The sequence below is a fragment of the Schistocerca americana genome, chromosome 2 (assembly GCF_021461395.2).
Source record: "Schistocerca americana isolate TAMUIC-IGC-003095 chromosome 2, iqSchAmer2.1, whole genome shotgun sequence".
Classification (NCBI taxonomy): Eukaryota; Metazoa; Arthropoda; class Insecta; order Orthoptera; family Acrididae; genus Schistocerca; species Schistocerca americana.
Window position 1 is genome coordinate 953,465,586 of NC_060120.1, and position 17,270 is coordinate 953,482,855.

A 17,270-nucleotide genomic window follows, 5' to 3' on the forward strand; every position below is an offset into this window, starting at 1 on the left:
TGAGGGAAAATAGTCCCCTGGCCCCCAATGTCGTTATCATGAAAAACAAAACAGGCATTCTGCAGATCGGGAAATGTTCAAATGTGAATGAATTCTTAAGGGACCAAACTGCTGAGGTCACTGGTCCTTTTGTAGATCAGATAATCGAATGTTAGATCCCTTAATTATGTAGGGATATTAGAAAATTTGAAAAGGAAATGGATAGGTTTAAGTTAGATATAGTGGCAATCAGTGAAGTTCAGTGGCAGAAGGAACAGAGCTTTTGGTCAAATGAGTACAGTGATTTAAATACAGAGTCAAATAGAGCTAATGCCAGAGTAGGTCTAACAACAAATAAGAAAATTGGAATGTGGGTAAGCTACAGCACAATCAATGCATTGTTTTAGCCAGAATAGACATGAACCTAGTACCCGCCACAGCAATACAAGTTCATATGACAACTAGTACCGCAGATGATGAAGAGATTGAAACAAATGTATGATGAGATAAAAGACATTATTCAGATAGTTAAGAGAGAGGAAAATTTAATTGTGATGTGGGACTGAAATTCGATAGCAGGAAAAGGAAGGAAGGAAAAATAGTAGGCGAATATGGACTGTAGGAAAGGAATCAAAGAGGAAGCTATCTGGCAGAATTTTTCACAGGGTATAATTTTATCATAACTAGCACTTGGTTTAAGAATTGTGAAAGAAGTTTGTATACGTGGAAGAGACCTAGAGATGGCAGAAAGTTTCAGACCAATTATATAACGGTAAGGCAGAGATTTCAGAAACAGATTTTAAAGAGTAAGACAATTCCAGGTGCAGATGTGGACTCTGGTAACAATTTGTTGGTTATAAACTGTAGCTTAAACTGAAGAAATTGAAAAGAAGTGCGTAAGATGAGAAATCCAGAGATTGTTGAGAGTTTCAGATGAAGCAATAGGCTATGATTGTCTGAAATAGGGGAAAGGAGTACAGTAGACAACAAATGGGTAGCTTCGAGAGATGAAAAAGTGAAGGCAGCAGAGGGTCAAATAGTTAAAAACAAAGACCTAGTAGAAATCCTTAGATATCACTAGATGTCACATGAGATGCTGAATTTAATTAATGAAAGCAGAAAATATAAATTGCAGCAAATAAAGCGGGCAAAAAAAAAAAAAACAGAGAGAGAGAGATTTTCAGGAAGTGCAAACTGGACAAGCAAGAGTGACAAGAGGACAAGCGGGTTATAGTTGCATTTATAACTAGGGAAAGATAGATTCTGCCTACAGAAAAATTAGAGAGAAAAGGGAAGCAGCAGTATGAATATCAAAAGCTCAGGTGGAAAACCAGTACAAGCAAAGAAGGGAAAGCTGAAAGGACTATATGAAGGGCCTTTACAACTGAAACGAAGTTGAAGGAAATATTATAGAAAAGAAAAGAATGTAGATCAAGATGACAAATGCAGTATGATACTGCGAGAAGAATTTGCCCGAGCAGCGAAAGACATAAGTGGAAACAAGACCCTTGGAGTAGACAACATTCCATCTGAACTACCAATGTCCTTGGGAGAGCCATCCATAACAAAACTCTTCCATTTGGTATGCAAGAGGTATGAGCCAGGTGAAATACCAGCAGACTTCAAGAGGAATGCAATAGTTTCAATTCCGAAGAAAGCAGGAGTGGCAGGTGTGAATATTAACGAAATATCAATTTAATAAGTCATGGGTGCAAAATACTGACACAAATTATATACAGAAGAATGGCAAAATCAGTAGAATCTGACCTTGGAGAAGATCAGTTTTGCTTCTGAAGAAACATAGGAATACACGAGGCAATACTGACCTTACAACTTACCTTAGAAGACAGATTAAGGAAAGGCAAACCTACATTTACAGCTTTTTTAAATTTGGAGGAAGCTTTTGCCAATGTTGACTGTAATATTCTCTCAAAGTTATGAAGGCAGCAGGAGTAAAAGACAAAGATTGAAAGTTTATATAGAACTTGTACAGAAACTAGATGGTAGTTATGAGAATCAAGAGGCATGAGAGGGAAGCAGTGATTGAGAAAGGAGAAAGTTATCCCCAACAGCTATCCCCAATATTATTCAACCTGTAAAGGGAGAAAAAAATTTGGAGAATGAATGAAAGTTCATGGAGAAAAATTAAAAATTGTCAGGTTTGCTGATAAGATTTTAATTCCATCAGAGACAGCAAAGGACATGGGAGAGCAGCTGAACAGAATGGACAGTGTTTTGAAAGGAGGATATAAGACAAAAATTAACAAATGCAAAATAAGGGTAATGAAATGGATTTGAATTAAACCAGGAGATGCAAAGGGAATTAATTAGGAAAAGAGGCATCAAAAGTAGTTGATGAGTTTGGTTATTTAATGTGTAAAATTACTGATGATGGTCAAAGTAGAGAGGATACCATATGAAATGTAGATTGGCAATGGCAGTAAAAGTGATTCTCAAGAAGAGAAATCTGTTAACACCAAATATAAATTTAAGCGTTGGGAAGTCTTTTATGAAGGCATTTGTCTGGTGTGTAGCCTTATTTGGTAGTGAAACACAGACATTAAACACTTAAGATAAGAAGAGCTTTTGAAATGTGGTGTTGCAGAAGGATGCTTAAGATTGGATGGATAGATCACGTAACTATTGAGGAGGTAGTGAATAGAATTGGAGAGGAAAGAAATTTGTGGCATAACTTGAATAAAAGAAGGGACTGGTTGATAGGACACATTCTGAGACATTATAGGATCACCAGTTTAGTATTGGAGGGAAGTGTGACGGGGAGACTAAGAGATAATTACAGTAAGCGTGTTTGATAGGATGTAGGTGGTAGCAGTTAGAAGGAAATGAAGAGGCTTGCACAGGAAAGAATAGAGTGGAGAGCTGCATCAAACCAGTCTTCAGACTAAAGATCACAACAAAAGCAATAACAGTAAGAAATTTTGAGAAATGGTGAATACTAAGTAACAAATGTTTGCTGGTGATCAGATTTGAACTGGTGAACCACAGCACACTTAACAGTGATGCTAATCACTACTCCACACTGCATGCAGCACATCTCATGGCACTGCTCCCTCTGCTGGAGAAACAGTGGTCCACTGTTTCACAAGTTCTCATTGGAGCCCATTACAGCATCATAGATTCATATCTTTTTAGTGGTTTTCTGTGGGGTAGAGTTGGAGGATCCTCACATCCATGCCAAATTGTCACATAAGCACTGAATGTAACCCCTTCACTGCAGTGCACCAGTGGACGATTCGTCATCAATGACACTGAGCTGCCCATCCTGGACTGGCTCACCGGTTTCTATGCACAAACTTTTAGGGATGAGTTGTGGATGCTCGTGATAATTAGTTATGCAGTGAGTTACACTGCCTCAAGACGTATGTACAGTTTCTAACTGTAATACTTTTCTTACTGTGTTAAAGCTTTAACATAAGATTATTTGTCTTAATGAGATTATGACAGCATTTTAAATTTTTGAATTCAATAAATAATTATACAAAATGTTTTAAATCAATTTTTTGCCACTGGAAGCCATTAGACAGGCAACTTGCAATTGGAACTGTGGACCATGAACCGTGACAGCCATTTAGTAATGTAGATCATTTCTAGACATTCTCAAATCAGTGTTCGGCTGTTCCATCCAAGTACAAGTGCACCCTTGTCAAACACATCCTGTCATTCTACCTTTAGTATTCGTCAGCTCAGTCAAATCCTTTCAGCCATTTCATCAGGTCCTGACCAGCATCTCTGAAAAACAATGACAGATGCCTGATGTGCAATTGACTTGCTTCTGTTTTGGAATTCATTGCTCTTCTGATGACAGAGACCTGAGGAATGATGTGCTGCTTGTATTTCCATTCCTTTTTATACTATCTAATTGGAGTCACAGTTACATAAATGTTTTGAAGTAGCCAGCATCTCCACCGAACAAGCCCAAATCAAAAAGCAGGGCTGTCGGGTAAGTACAACACTTAGACTGAAAACATGTTTACTACGGACACCAATGTACACACATAAGAGAACTGCCCTCTGGACAATGAGTGCCGCTATTTATATAAAAATTGAATATTCCAAACATGCAAACTTTAAAAACACAAGAAATTACATGAACCTTCTTGAAGTGATAAATACTAAATAAAAAATATTTGGCAGTGATTGGATTTGAACTGATGAACCACAGAACACCAGCCAATAATGCTACTCAGTATTCCACATTACAAGCAGTATAGCTCATGGAAACTTACATAAAGAAAGATGTGGTTTATGCCTTCAGAAACTTCCACATGTTCTTACACTTGTTGCAGGATTATCTTCTACTCATCACAACATATGCACCTCTAAATCTGGCATGTAATTTCTGCTGCAATCCTTTTTCCATGTTGCAAATGATTCTATGTCTGCAAGTTGCTGGACCAACCAGCTGAACATTTTTCAGATGATAACACCACCTGTGTATTAAAGCTGTTGGCTAAATCATAGCAGAATGCCAAGTCTGCCATTTCCCTCTTGGAATAATAGGTCTCCATTTCGTTGTTCACATTTTTCACACTCCACTGAATCACTTATTTTGTTCTGATGCCAACACAACCACAAAAGATACACATGGAACGGATGATGCAGGAGACTATCGAAAATGCTATGTCTGATGACAGCACCACAGTCAGAGGACTAAGCACAGAGACAAAGGCAACCGACAAGAAATTAGCAGTGAATATCAAACAGGACAACTTTCCAAACCACCAAATTTTGACTGTTCTCAACACAAAAAAGTGACCCATATGTCAATAATTAGTTACTTCAGAACATGAGTATAGAAGTTTTTTCTCTTACTATTTTGTGTGATAAAATGAGATATTTTATTTAAATACTTTGTACATAAAAATAGATAAATTTTTATGTGTATGTCTGAGGCAAGCTCAATAAAGTCTGAAGCAGTTTCAACTATACTTGGTACACATATGACTTAACACCTGGAAAAAAATACTGTGGGACTAGGAAACCCCTAACTGTCCTAGAGATGGGGTGAAAGTAAGGGAAGGAAAGGGGTGACATGTCAGTATAAGTATGTCATGGCTGAAGAAGTTTCAGTGAGTTTTGGTATGAAAATAACTAAAACTAAACTAAACTCCTCCCAAACAGGTCATGAAGGCCCAACGGTACTCATGCAATAGAAACTCTCACTATGTGCAAGCAAGCATTGTCTAGCTGAAACATAAGCCCAGGATGGCTTGCCATGAAGGGCAACACAACGGAGTGTAGAATGTCGTCAATGTACTGCTGTGCTGTATGGGTGTCATGGATGACAATCAAAGAGGTCCTTCTATGAAATGAAATGGCATCTCCTGACTGTCACGCCATATGGTAGGCAACAATCAGTTGTCAGGCACACCTCCATATATGTCTTTGCTAGTTATCAGGGCCTGCTGTGCTGTATGGGTGTCATGGATGACAGTCAAAGAGGTCCTTCTATGAAATGAAATTGCACCCCAGACTGACTGTCAGGCCATATAGTAGACAGCAATCAAGTCAGTGGCCTGGAGATGTCAGGCGCAACTTCAAATATGTCTTCGTTAGTCATCAGGGCCCAGTTTGATGCGGGACTCATCTTTGAAGACAATTCTACTTCAGGCTGAGGACATGCCTGGAGATGCCCCAGATAGTGGTGGGACTGTCACCCACCATATGGCCTGATAACCCAGAGTGATGGTCTGGGGTGCCATTTCTTTCCATAGCAGGACACCTTTGGTCGACATCTGCGGCATCCTTACAGCACAGCGGTAAGTCAACAATATTCTGTCAGTTTTTGCCTTTCATGACAAGCCAACCTGGACTTACATTTCACCAAGATAATGCCTGCCCTCACACAGTAAGAGTTTCTACTGCTTGTCTTCTTGGTTGCCAAACACTATCTTGGCCAGAAATTTTGCCCAAATCTCTCCCCAATTGAGAATGTTTGGAGTATTATGGCCAGAGCGTTCCAATCATCTCAGGAGTTTATGATGTAACACACCTACTGGACAAAATTTGGTACGGTATCCCTCAGGAGGACATCCAATTATTCTTTCAATCAATATCAAGCTGAATAACTGCATGCATAAGGACCTGAGGTGGACCAACATGACAATGACTCGTTGAATTTTCTAAGCTCTTTCTCTTGAATGAATCATCAAATTTTTCTAAAATTGCAGTCATTTGCCTGTGAGTTTGTGCACATCACATCTACCAGTTTACATCACATTCAGACAATTCCTTTGTGGTGTGTCGTCATTTTCTTAATTTTTTTCTTAGAGCATAATTCAGAGGTAATCAACGATTGAAACTACATACACTGACAAAAATGGAAAATGTTAAACTATAAACACCTTTACAGATGCTACTGTACTGGAGTCAGTATTTAAAACTTTGGCAAATTAAAACTGTGAGAGAGACTGGGACTCAAACACAGAACATTTGCCTTCCATGGAAATTTTAAAGTGGCAGTCACATCACAGTGTGCTCAGAGGATGTGCACATGCAGCCTATTGCCATTTTTTTGTCTTTGAGAATGGTAAAATCATTACAATGATGGACTTGGGAACATCATACCAATAGATCACACAAAAAGACTGTTGTAGTGAACTGAGTGTGGAACGGGTGGCTATAAAATGGATTCATGGCAAGAAGAGTAGGCACAGATCTCTTCAGGAGGATGACACTATGAGATCGTAAGATTGTTCAACTGACTGTGAAAAATGGCAACAGAAATCCAGGTAGAGCATCACCATGAACTGTCATGAACATAATACTGGAAGGTGGGACAAGATATCAAGTTCCCAAGCATTGTCTAAGACATAGAGACTTTGTGAGAGGCAGCATGACGATGTTGGGAGCTGCTAAGATACAATAATTGTCTGGTTTGGTAGTTGTTAAAGAGAGGCTACATGCTTGCCTGTATGTGACGAGAATGATAAACCCATATGTGATACCTTTCGAGATCAGGTTACTAAATGGCATATTCCAGAAGGATAATGTGAGATACCTCTATGCATTTCACACCACAAATGCCTTGGGCAGTATATGGATCCTTAACTGACATGCCCAGTGTGGTGTCACCGCCAGACACCACACTTGCTAGGTGGTAGCATTTAAATCGGCCGCGGTCCGGTAGTATACGTCGGACCCGCGTGTCGCCACTGTCAGTGATCGCAGACCGAGCGCCACCACACGGCAGGTCTAGAGAGACTTACTAGCACTCGCCCCAGTTGTACAGCCGACGTTGCTATGAAAGGTTCACTGAGAATTACGCTCTCTTTTGCCGAGACGATAGTTAGCATAGCCTTCAGCTAAGTCAATTGCTACGACCTAGCAAGGCGCCATTTATCCATTGCTATGTATCTAATGAAGCATGTACAGTAACAACCAATGTTCACCAATTGTGGATTAAAGTTAAGTATTCCAGCAGCTACGTACTTTTCTTTATAGCATTCATTACGTATCCTGTTTCAGACCTCACGCCAGCCTGCGTGAGTATAAGCGCATGCCTTTCGGTTACCCGTCACTGTGGATTGGCTGTCTTGCCAGTCCACAACACCCAGTCCAATGATTTGTCACCCACAGAGCTTATACGGGATGTGATGGGAAAACATGCAATTTCAAACCAGCCTTCAACTAGCAGTATTCACAAACTAACACGGCAGGTGTTTAAGGCCAAGCAAGAAATTCCTCATGATGACATTAGGAAGCTATTTGCTTCCAAGTGACGACAAATATGAGAGTGTATTCATCCTTGTGGCAGTCACTCCTCATACTGATGATGATGAATGAAGTGAAAGTTTAATCAATTAATACTCATTATTTATATCTAAAAACAAAGATGATGTGACTTACCAAATGAAAGTGCTGGCAGGTCGACAGACACACAAACAAACACAAACATACACACAAAATTCAAGCTTTCGCAACAAACTGTTGCCTCATCAGGAAAGAGGGAAGGAGAGGGAAAGATGAAAGGATGTGGGTTTTAAGGGAGAGGGTAAGGAGTCATTCCAATCCCGGGAGCGGAAAGACTTACCTTAGGGGGAAAAAAGGACGGGTATACACTCGCACACACACACATATCCATCCACACATACACAGACACAAGCAGACATATTTAAAGACAAAGAGTTTGGGCAGAGATGTCAGTCGAGGCAGAAGTGCAGAGACAAAGATGTTGTTGAATGACAGGTGAGGTATGAGTGGCGGCAACTTGAAATTAGCGGAGATTGAGGCCTGGTGGATAACGGGAAGAGAGGATACATTGAAGAGCAAGTTCCCATCTCTGGAGTTCGGATAGATTGGTGTTAGTGGGAAGTATCCAGATAACCCGGACGGTGTAACACTGTGCCAAGATGTGCTGGCCGTGCACCAAGGCATGTTTAGCCACAGGGTGATCCTCATTACCAACAAACACTGTCTGCCTGTGTCCATTCATGCGAATGGACAGTTTGTTGCTGGTCATTCCCACATAGAATGCGTCACAGTGTAGGCAGGTCAGTTGGTAGATCACGTGGGTGCTTTCACACGTGGCTCTGCCTTTGATCATATAAACCTTCCGGGTTACAGGACTGGAGTAGGTGGTGGTGGGAGGGTGCATGGGACAAGTTTTACACCGGGGGCAGTTACAAGGGTAGGAGCCAGAGGGTAGGGAAGGTGATTTAGCTCTGGGAGAATAACTGCAGTAAAAATGATAACATACAGGAAAATCTCTAATTACACACCCATTCAGTTCTTCCAGTCCCAGTAAAATATCCTATAGCAGAGTACCACCCAACTTTTCTGAGAACAACTTGATAACTTCATCATAGTCTGTTGCCCAAAATAAAGTATGCTGTAAGTGACACGAAGTTCTTTTTGGTATTTTCTATGACATTTGATTTTCTATGCCACATATTTCTATTAGATAAGCAAATGAGACATTTACATGGGAAACCATGTAAGTTACAAAAATCCAAAAAGCAGTTTCTTGGTTAATAATGTAGTAAGGATCCATGCTAGCGACATGACGACATCAGTAAGTCACTATATGGAATAATTTTATACCTGCAGCTCTCAAAAGATGGCATTTGTAGCATGTATGAGGAACTTGGCAAACAGAAGGCAGTAAGTCAGTGTCACAGTACAACATTCTGGCCATGGGTAATCCTCATATTTTTCGCTACTGTCACATACTCAACAATGTTTTTGAAGTGATTTAACCATTTGGTCAAGAGTGTAAAAGTTCAGTAAAAATGAATCCTTTCAAATTGGTAAGTTAGCATTGTCATTATCTAGAGTAACCTTCTCTTTGTGGCTATCCTGCTGAAGAAAACTTTAATTTTTATCACTTGTTAGGTCACCAGCAGTTGTCATTGCAAGTTTCCAGACATAAAACAACTCAATGGACCTAAAGTGTACAATGAGCTTTGTAAACAATCATTGGAGAATTAAAGATATTTTCTTTTTGGAATAGTGCACTTTTTTTTCAATAAAAAGGAGATGGCTGCATGGTGATGACCCTGAATGTCAACCACCAAGAAAACAATGATGGCAGGTAACTGGAAAGTAGGACGTGCAATGTTGCATTGTGTACTATTCATTAGCATCTTCGTACATACATAGTTGAAATGGAGGACAGTGGGGCATCAGCTGGTATAAATTTATATTAAAAATGAAGAAATTCCTCCAGCTGTATTTAAGGTGTTCATTTTATTTTGGCAACTAGTTTCAACATTGTAACGATGTTACCTTCAGGCCCATACACTTGTTGACATCAACTGCATGCGGCTGATACTAGAAGTCAGTGGTGAGATATGGACGAGCTCCGTGTGGAAGGTGTAGTTACTAACCACCTTCCACATGGAACACGTCCGTATCTCACCACTGACTTCTAGTATCAGCCGCATGCAGTTGACGTCAACAAGTGTATGGGCCTGAAGATAACACTGTTACAATGTTGAAACTAGTTGCCAAAATAAAATGAACACCTTAAATACAGCTGGAGAAATTTCTTCCTTTTTAATGTATATTGATTATCAATCCCTGACCTTGTAGCTCTATGGACTGGGTGCTGCCAAAATGCCCTTGATCACAGCAGATGGCAATTACTTTGGTTTTAGTATTGAGTACAGTCAGTGTGACCTTATCTTCTAGAAAAAATTGGTTTCAGCTCTAAAGACCTCCCTCTGGGGCAGTTAGTTGCAGGCTTTGTGGAGTGAAACAGCATGATTTGCTTGACTCAGGTGCAGTGTGTATTCCCTTTGTGGGGCAAACTGTGATTTTGCTGCTTCTGCGACGTAACAGGTCTATGGTGGTGAACAGAACGTGGTACTTTCTATTGGGTGATACCAGTAGTATTTCAAATACTCGTAGGTGCACAAATTTCTGGAAGATTTCCCAAGCTATTGGACAGGAACGGATAGAGAAACACTCAAATCTTCCATCTATACAGGTCAGTGATATCTCTTACTCTCAACCTCATTCCTGCTTATGAACTGATTATGTTGGCCATACAGTAGTAGAGTGGTAAAGCTTCCCCCTCCACTGCTATTAATAATTCTAATGGGACGGCTAACACAGCTCAGATTCTGTGTAGCCCTTCTAGAAACTGTCCCAGCAGCAAATGTATCAGGGTCAGATCACCACAGATCACATGGAGGAGTGCTTCTTGCGGTTCTACGATTTCAATGCAGGTGACATTGATACTTTTGGCAGGAGTGAAAAAAAGCCTTGAGATGTGTTGACAGTTTCCAAGTGGTCCTTAAGAACCCATGAGTCAAGTTTTACTGTGCCTGCTGACTCTTGGATGTGTGTCATGAGGGTGGTAGCCATGGTTCGTAACTGCCAGGTACTGTATTTCTCAAAGGTGGTCAATTGCATGGTGTTATTTCAAGAGTTTGCTGGTTTCCTTCCACATCTGCCTGTACCTGCTGCAACCCAACCTTACAGCCAGATAGATATGTTTTCATTCTGCTTTCATTTTTTGTCACAGCACAGCTCTTGTGTTATTTGTTTGTGTGCATGAATAGTTTTTGTCATGGTCAACTTTGTAAAGTGGTAAAATGTTCTTACAATTTTGTAATGCAAATCTTATTTTAGCCTTCTGCAATTCCCTTTAAGTACTGAACAGTATAAAGTAACACAATATCATTTACATTAACATAACATATTCAAAAACTATTACAACTTTCAGTACAAACTTGGTGACGTTTTAGACATACATTTTACTGCATAAATGTTAACATTTTAAAGTACCACAGGGTTAGAAAGGTCAGGGCATTAGTGATCTGGCAACGGATCACAGAGATGCTGCAGGATGGTAGACAGGGCAGCAGGTATGAGTAATGAATTCCTCAGCCATCATAGAATCATAAAGGCAGTGAAAATAAATCATTATTTATTCAGCAGAATTCATAAATCCACAGTAGAGAGCACCCCAATGGCACACATTGTCCCTGGTGTCTCTTGCCTGCTTGTCTCACTATGCAGCAGCACAAGATAGCTTCTGGTATGAAGATGCCAGGCCAGGCAGGCAGCCATTGAAGAAGTGAAGTCAGTGCCTCAGCAGCGCAGAACTGTGTCAGACCTGCCAATGCCAAGTATGTAGCGGCAGCAAACTCTGGAGTGGACTTGTCACGCTGTTAGGCTCAAATGCAGTTAGTAGCCAGCAGCTCACATTGGACCAAGTTCAGGAGGCACCCGAGTGCAGAATTCAAACGGAGGATTCCAGAAGGTGCCTCAGAGTCAGCTGATGTCATTCAGCAATACGCACCTAACTAGGAGGCGCAAGCTCAGCTCCCAGCAGCATCAGCACTACATATGATCCAAAGGCCCATGACTAGTGGAGGCAGTGTTTAAAATCTAGTTGAGACAAGGTGATCTAATTTAGGTTAACAATTGACATGGAGTACTTCTCAGTGTAGGCTGCAGTCAGCAACGGATACTGCATGGCTGGGTAGGTGGTATTTATGACACCTCGATCCAGCTCTGTTATGACAGCACATCATTTTTGGTAATGCAGAGCTTGGAAGCAGCATAGTGCCAGCCCTGGCACTGTGTAAACCGAATCACCAGTACACCAGCCTGGTCCTCGTAGCATGCTTCATCAAAAGTGCTCCAGCTCTGGCAGTGGGGCAGTTGAGCTATGTTTACATCTACATCTACATGGATACTCTGCAAATCACATTTAAGTGCCTGGCAGAGGGTCATCGAACCACCTTCACAATTCTCTATTATTCCAATCTCGTATAGCATGCGGAAAGAACGAACATCTATATCTTTCTATACGAGCTCCGATTTCCCTTATTTCATCATGGTGATCATTTCTCCCTATGTAGGTCAGTGTCAACAAAATATTTTCGCATTCGGAGGAGAAAGTTGGTGATTGGAGAAGATTCCGTCACAACGAAAAACACCTTTGTTTTAATGATGTCCAGCCCAAATACTGTACCATTTCTGTGACACTCTCTCCCATATTTCGCGATAATGCAAAACGTGCTGACCTTCTTTGAACATTTTCGATGCACTCAGTCAGTCCTATCTGGTAAGGATCCCAACTGCGCAGCAGTATTCTAAAAGACGGCGGACAAGCGTAGTGTGGGCAGTCTCCTTACTAGATCTGTTACATTTTCTAAGTGTCCTGCCAATAAAACGCAGTCTTTGGTTAGTCTTCCCCACAACATTTTCTACGTATTCCTTCCAATTTAAGTTGTTCGTACCTGTAATTCCTAGGTATTTAGTTGAATTTACGGCTTTTACATTAGACTGGTTTATCGTGTAACCGAAGTTTAACGAATTCCTTTCAGCACTCATGTGGATGACCTCACACTTTAAGTTATTTAGGGTCAACCACCAATATTCGCACCATTCAGACATCTTTTCTAAAACGTTTTGCAATTATTTTTTTTATCTTCTAATGACTTTATTAGTCGATAAACGACAGCGCCATCTACAAACAACCTAAGATGGCTACTCAGATTGTCTCCCAAATCGTTTATATAGATAAGGAACGGCAAAGGGCCTATAACACTACCTTGGGGAACGCCAGAAATCACTTCTGTTTTACTCGATGACTTTCTGTCAATTACTACGAACTGTGACCTCTCTGACAGAAAATCACAAATCCAGTCACTTAACTGAGACAATATTCCATAAGCACGCAATTTCACAAGTCACTAGTGTGGTACAGTGTCAAAAACCTTCCGGAAATCCATAAATACGGAATCGGTCTGAAATATCTTGTCAATGGAACTCAACATTTCATGTGAAAAGAGCTGGTTGTGTTTCACAGGAATGGTGTTTTCTAAACTCATGTTGACTGTGTGTCAACAGACAGTTTTCTTCGAGGTAATTCATAGTGTTTGAACATAATATATGTTCCAAAATCCTGCTGCACATCAACATTAACGATATGGGCCTGTAGTTTAGTGGATTACTCCTACTACCTTTCTTGAATATTGGTGCGACCTGTGCAGCTTTCCAGTCTTTGGATACGGATCTTTTGTCGAGCGAACAGTTGTATATGATTGTTAAGTATGGAGCTAATGCATTAGCATACTCAGAAAGGAACCTAATTGGTATACAGTTTGGACCAGAAGACTTGCTTTTATTAAGTGATTTAAGTTGCTTCACTACTCTGAGGATATTTACTTCTACATTACTCATGTTGGCAGCTGTTCTCGATTCGAATTCTGAAATATTTACTTCGTCTTCTTTTGTGAAGGCATTTCGGAAGCCTATGTTTAGTAACTTTGGTTTCGCAGCACTGTTTTCGATAGTATCTCCATTGCCATACCGCAGAGAAAGCATTGATGTTTTTCTTGCCGCTAACCATGGAGGTAGAATAAGGGGAGATGGCGCTACAGACTTGCGCTGTAAGTTGTTTTGAAGTCAGTGGGCGGGGCCTGCCGCCATCTTGGATCCCCCAAAACATTAGCAGACGAGTGTTTACAATTGCTTCTTGTTCGTTATTTATGTCGTGTGCACGTGATATTTGTTTTATATAGTAAATGTTACACGGTTTTAGTGAACAACACAGCATAAGGAACGCAACTTCAAACGTTTTTCTGATCTTAAATGCGTATTCGATACAGTGATACGTAAAAATATTACGCTTCTTGCCTCAGTATTGTAATTCCTTTTTGTTTATACACTTCGAATAACCGAGAAGAGACGTATGTGCTATGGAAAGCGTGCTTTTGTAATCAATTTCTATTCACTTTCATTGTGTTTGTGTCGATAATTGATAAAGCCAGAACTCCAAAAACAATGATTGATAGTTTAGAGGCACCGATTTGTATTCGTTGCATTTTCAAGTCAAATGCAAATTTTAAATGTTCACGTTTGCAATAAACTTACCTTATTTCCTTTGGTGTCCCATAGATGTATGCAGGGATGATATAAACAAGCCAGCTGTCATGTCAACAAAGTGAAAAATACGTTAAATTACGAAGGAACAGAACTGAATTTAAGATTGTCAGGCCCATCGCAATTTCCACATCTGCTTTCTTTTTAAATTGTACCTACCAAACGACATTCAGTGTGGCAAAGAACAGAAATTTACAGGGTAATACGACAACACAGTGATTAATGTAATGATCTAAGCCTGGACTTCGATAGGGAACTTTGCTTCAACAAATACGTAACCATTTAAGTACTTATAATTTAACCACTGTAACAGGTGTTCCACACATTTTACTGAAGATTTAATTAACTACATGTAGTTACATTAGTTTTATATTAAATTATTGCATTTTAAAACATTAGTCCCCATTTCCAGGATATTTCTTGCCAGGACTTTTCAGTTACTTCAGAATAACCAAACAATGAAAACCAAGTGTATTGCTCATTTCCAGAGAGCTCTTCGCCTTGGATTGATAGGAAATCTAAAGTCAAATCACAGAAATAAAACCATACTGTAAAACTTTACAGTGCATCAGAATTTCAAGTATATATAAGAAAATAGCGCTTAAATAAGTCCACTTACGATTGAAATGTGATTTGTTTAAACTTTAGACTACATTCAGAACGATTAGTACACCCGTAAGCGACGCAAGCCGGCATTTTTTATCAAAACACTTCACGAGTACACTGAATCAAACCACCAGAAGCGAATGTTTTGGGGTAGCTAACATGGCGGACCTTCTCTTGGGTCGGCTTCAAGTTTGTGACGTCATGACAACTCCTCTTATTTTTACCTCCATGCCGCTAACATACTTCACATACGACCAGAATCTCTTTGGAGTTTCTGCCAGGTTTCGAGACAAAGTTTCGTTGTTGAAACTATTGTAAACATCTCGCATTGAAATCCGCGCTAAATTTTGAGCTTCTGTAAAATACCGCCAACCTTTGGTATTTTCCGTCTGTTTAAATTTGGCATTTTCGTTGTTTCTGCAACAGTGTTCTAACCCGTTCTGTGTACTAAGGAGAATCAGCTCCGTCGTTTGTTAATTTATTTGGTATAAATCTCTCAATTGCTGCCGATACTATTTCTTTGAATTTAAGCCACATCTGGTCTACACTTATATTATTAATTTGGAATGAGTGGAGATTGTCTCTCGGAAAGGTGTCAAGTGAATTTTTATCTGCTTTTTTGAATAGGTGTATTTTTCGCTTATTGTCGGAGGATTTCGGGATTACAATATTCAATCTCGCTACGACAACCCTGTGTTCACTAATCCCTGTATCGGTTTTGATGCTCATTATTAACTCAGGATTATTTGTTGCTAAGAGGTCAAGTGTGATTCCATAACCGTTTACTATTCACGGGGACTCATGAACTAACTGCTCGAAATAATTTTCAGAGAATGCGTTTAGCACAATTTAGGATGATATTTTATGCATACCTCCAGAATTAAATATGTATTTTCGTCAACATATCGAGGGTAAATAAAAGTCACCACCAACTATTAACGTATGAGTTGGGTACATGTTTGAAATCTAACTCAAGTTTTCTTTGAACCTTTCAGCAACAGTATCATCTGAATTGGGAGGTCAGTAAAAGGATCCTATTATTATTTTATTCTGGTTGCCAACAATGACCTCTGCCCATACTAACCCACAAGAAGTATCTACGTCAATTTCCCGACAAGTTAAACTACTTCTAACAGCAACAAACACCCCACCACCAACTGTGTTTACGCTGAGCTTATATACAGCTTTAGCCAGCTTTCAGTGCCTATAACGATTTGAGCATCAGTGCTTTCGGTTAGCACTTGGAGATCTGGTACTTTCCCAACACAGCTATAGCAACTGACAACTGTTACCCAGTGGTTATTGTACCTACGTTCTTCCTGTGTTTGGCCTGCACCCTTTGTGACTGAAGCCCTTCTTGTGTTTTCCAGAGACCTTGAAACACGTATGTAACATAGCAGCGATGGCGAGGCATTGTAGCATCTGTGACCAGAGAGTATGCGCTTGACCGCGCGAGTGTTGCGAGCGGTGCTCAGTCTGTCAGTAGTCGTTGCTCAGTCTGTCAGTAGTCAGTCGTTGCGAGTCTGTCAGTCAGTCGTTGCGAGTCTGTAGCTCTGTCTAGTTGAAAGCAGTACTCAGTCTGTAGTCGTCATGCAGAGCGGTCGGTCAGTAGTAGCAGCCCAGTGCGGTTGTGATGTAGGCGGTCGGCAACACTGGTCAAGATGAGGAATAAGGTATACTGTTAATTAATATAATCATTAGATAATGAAAAATTTTATTTATTGTAATTATTCTCCAACAAGTCTCCCAATAATAATTTTTTTTATTTCAAAAGCATTTTCTCAAAAATTTAATTTTTTATTGAACTCAAGATTTCGTTGCACTTCCCATTTCATTCCACTTCTTTTGAAGAAAAATTCCACTAAAATCACAAAAAAAAGAGAATATTATTATTTGCAATGCAGTTCCTCCAAGCGGTGCGCAACAACAAGAGCAGATATGTGACATCCATTTATTCTGAGGTAAGACTTTAATTCTGATTGTTTTACACAGGGCCAAAGACCGATATTTCGGTTTAATTAAATTTTCTTATCACTGAATGGACTTTAATTTTTTTATCAGGAATTTATATTTGAGTCAGATTGCGAATTTCACATTTTTGTTGCCATTGTCAGTACATTTCATTGTGGGCAGGTTACGCATAGAGCCATGTCCATCAGCATTTCTAATTAGTATCGTCATTTTTCTTTCAAAAATTTTGTGGGGAGGTTACACTTGGCGACACCCAGTCCAGGATCGTATTTCGTTGAGAGTCTTTTGAACAACAGTCAGATATCTGCTCTTGTTTGCTTAGATATAATTAGGATTTAGCGCAACGCTTT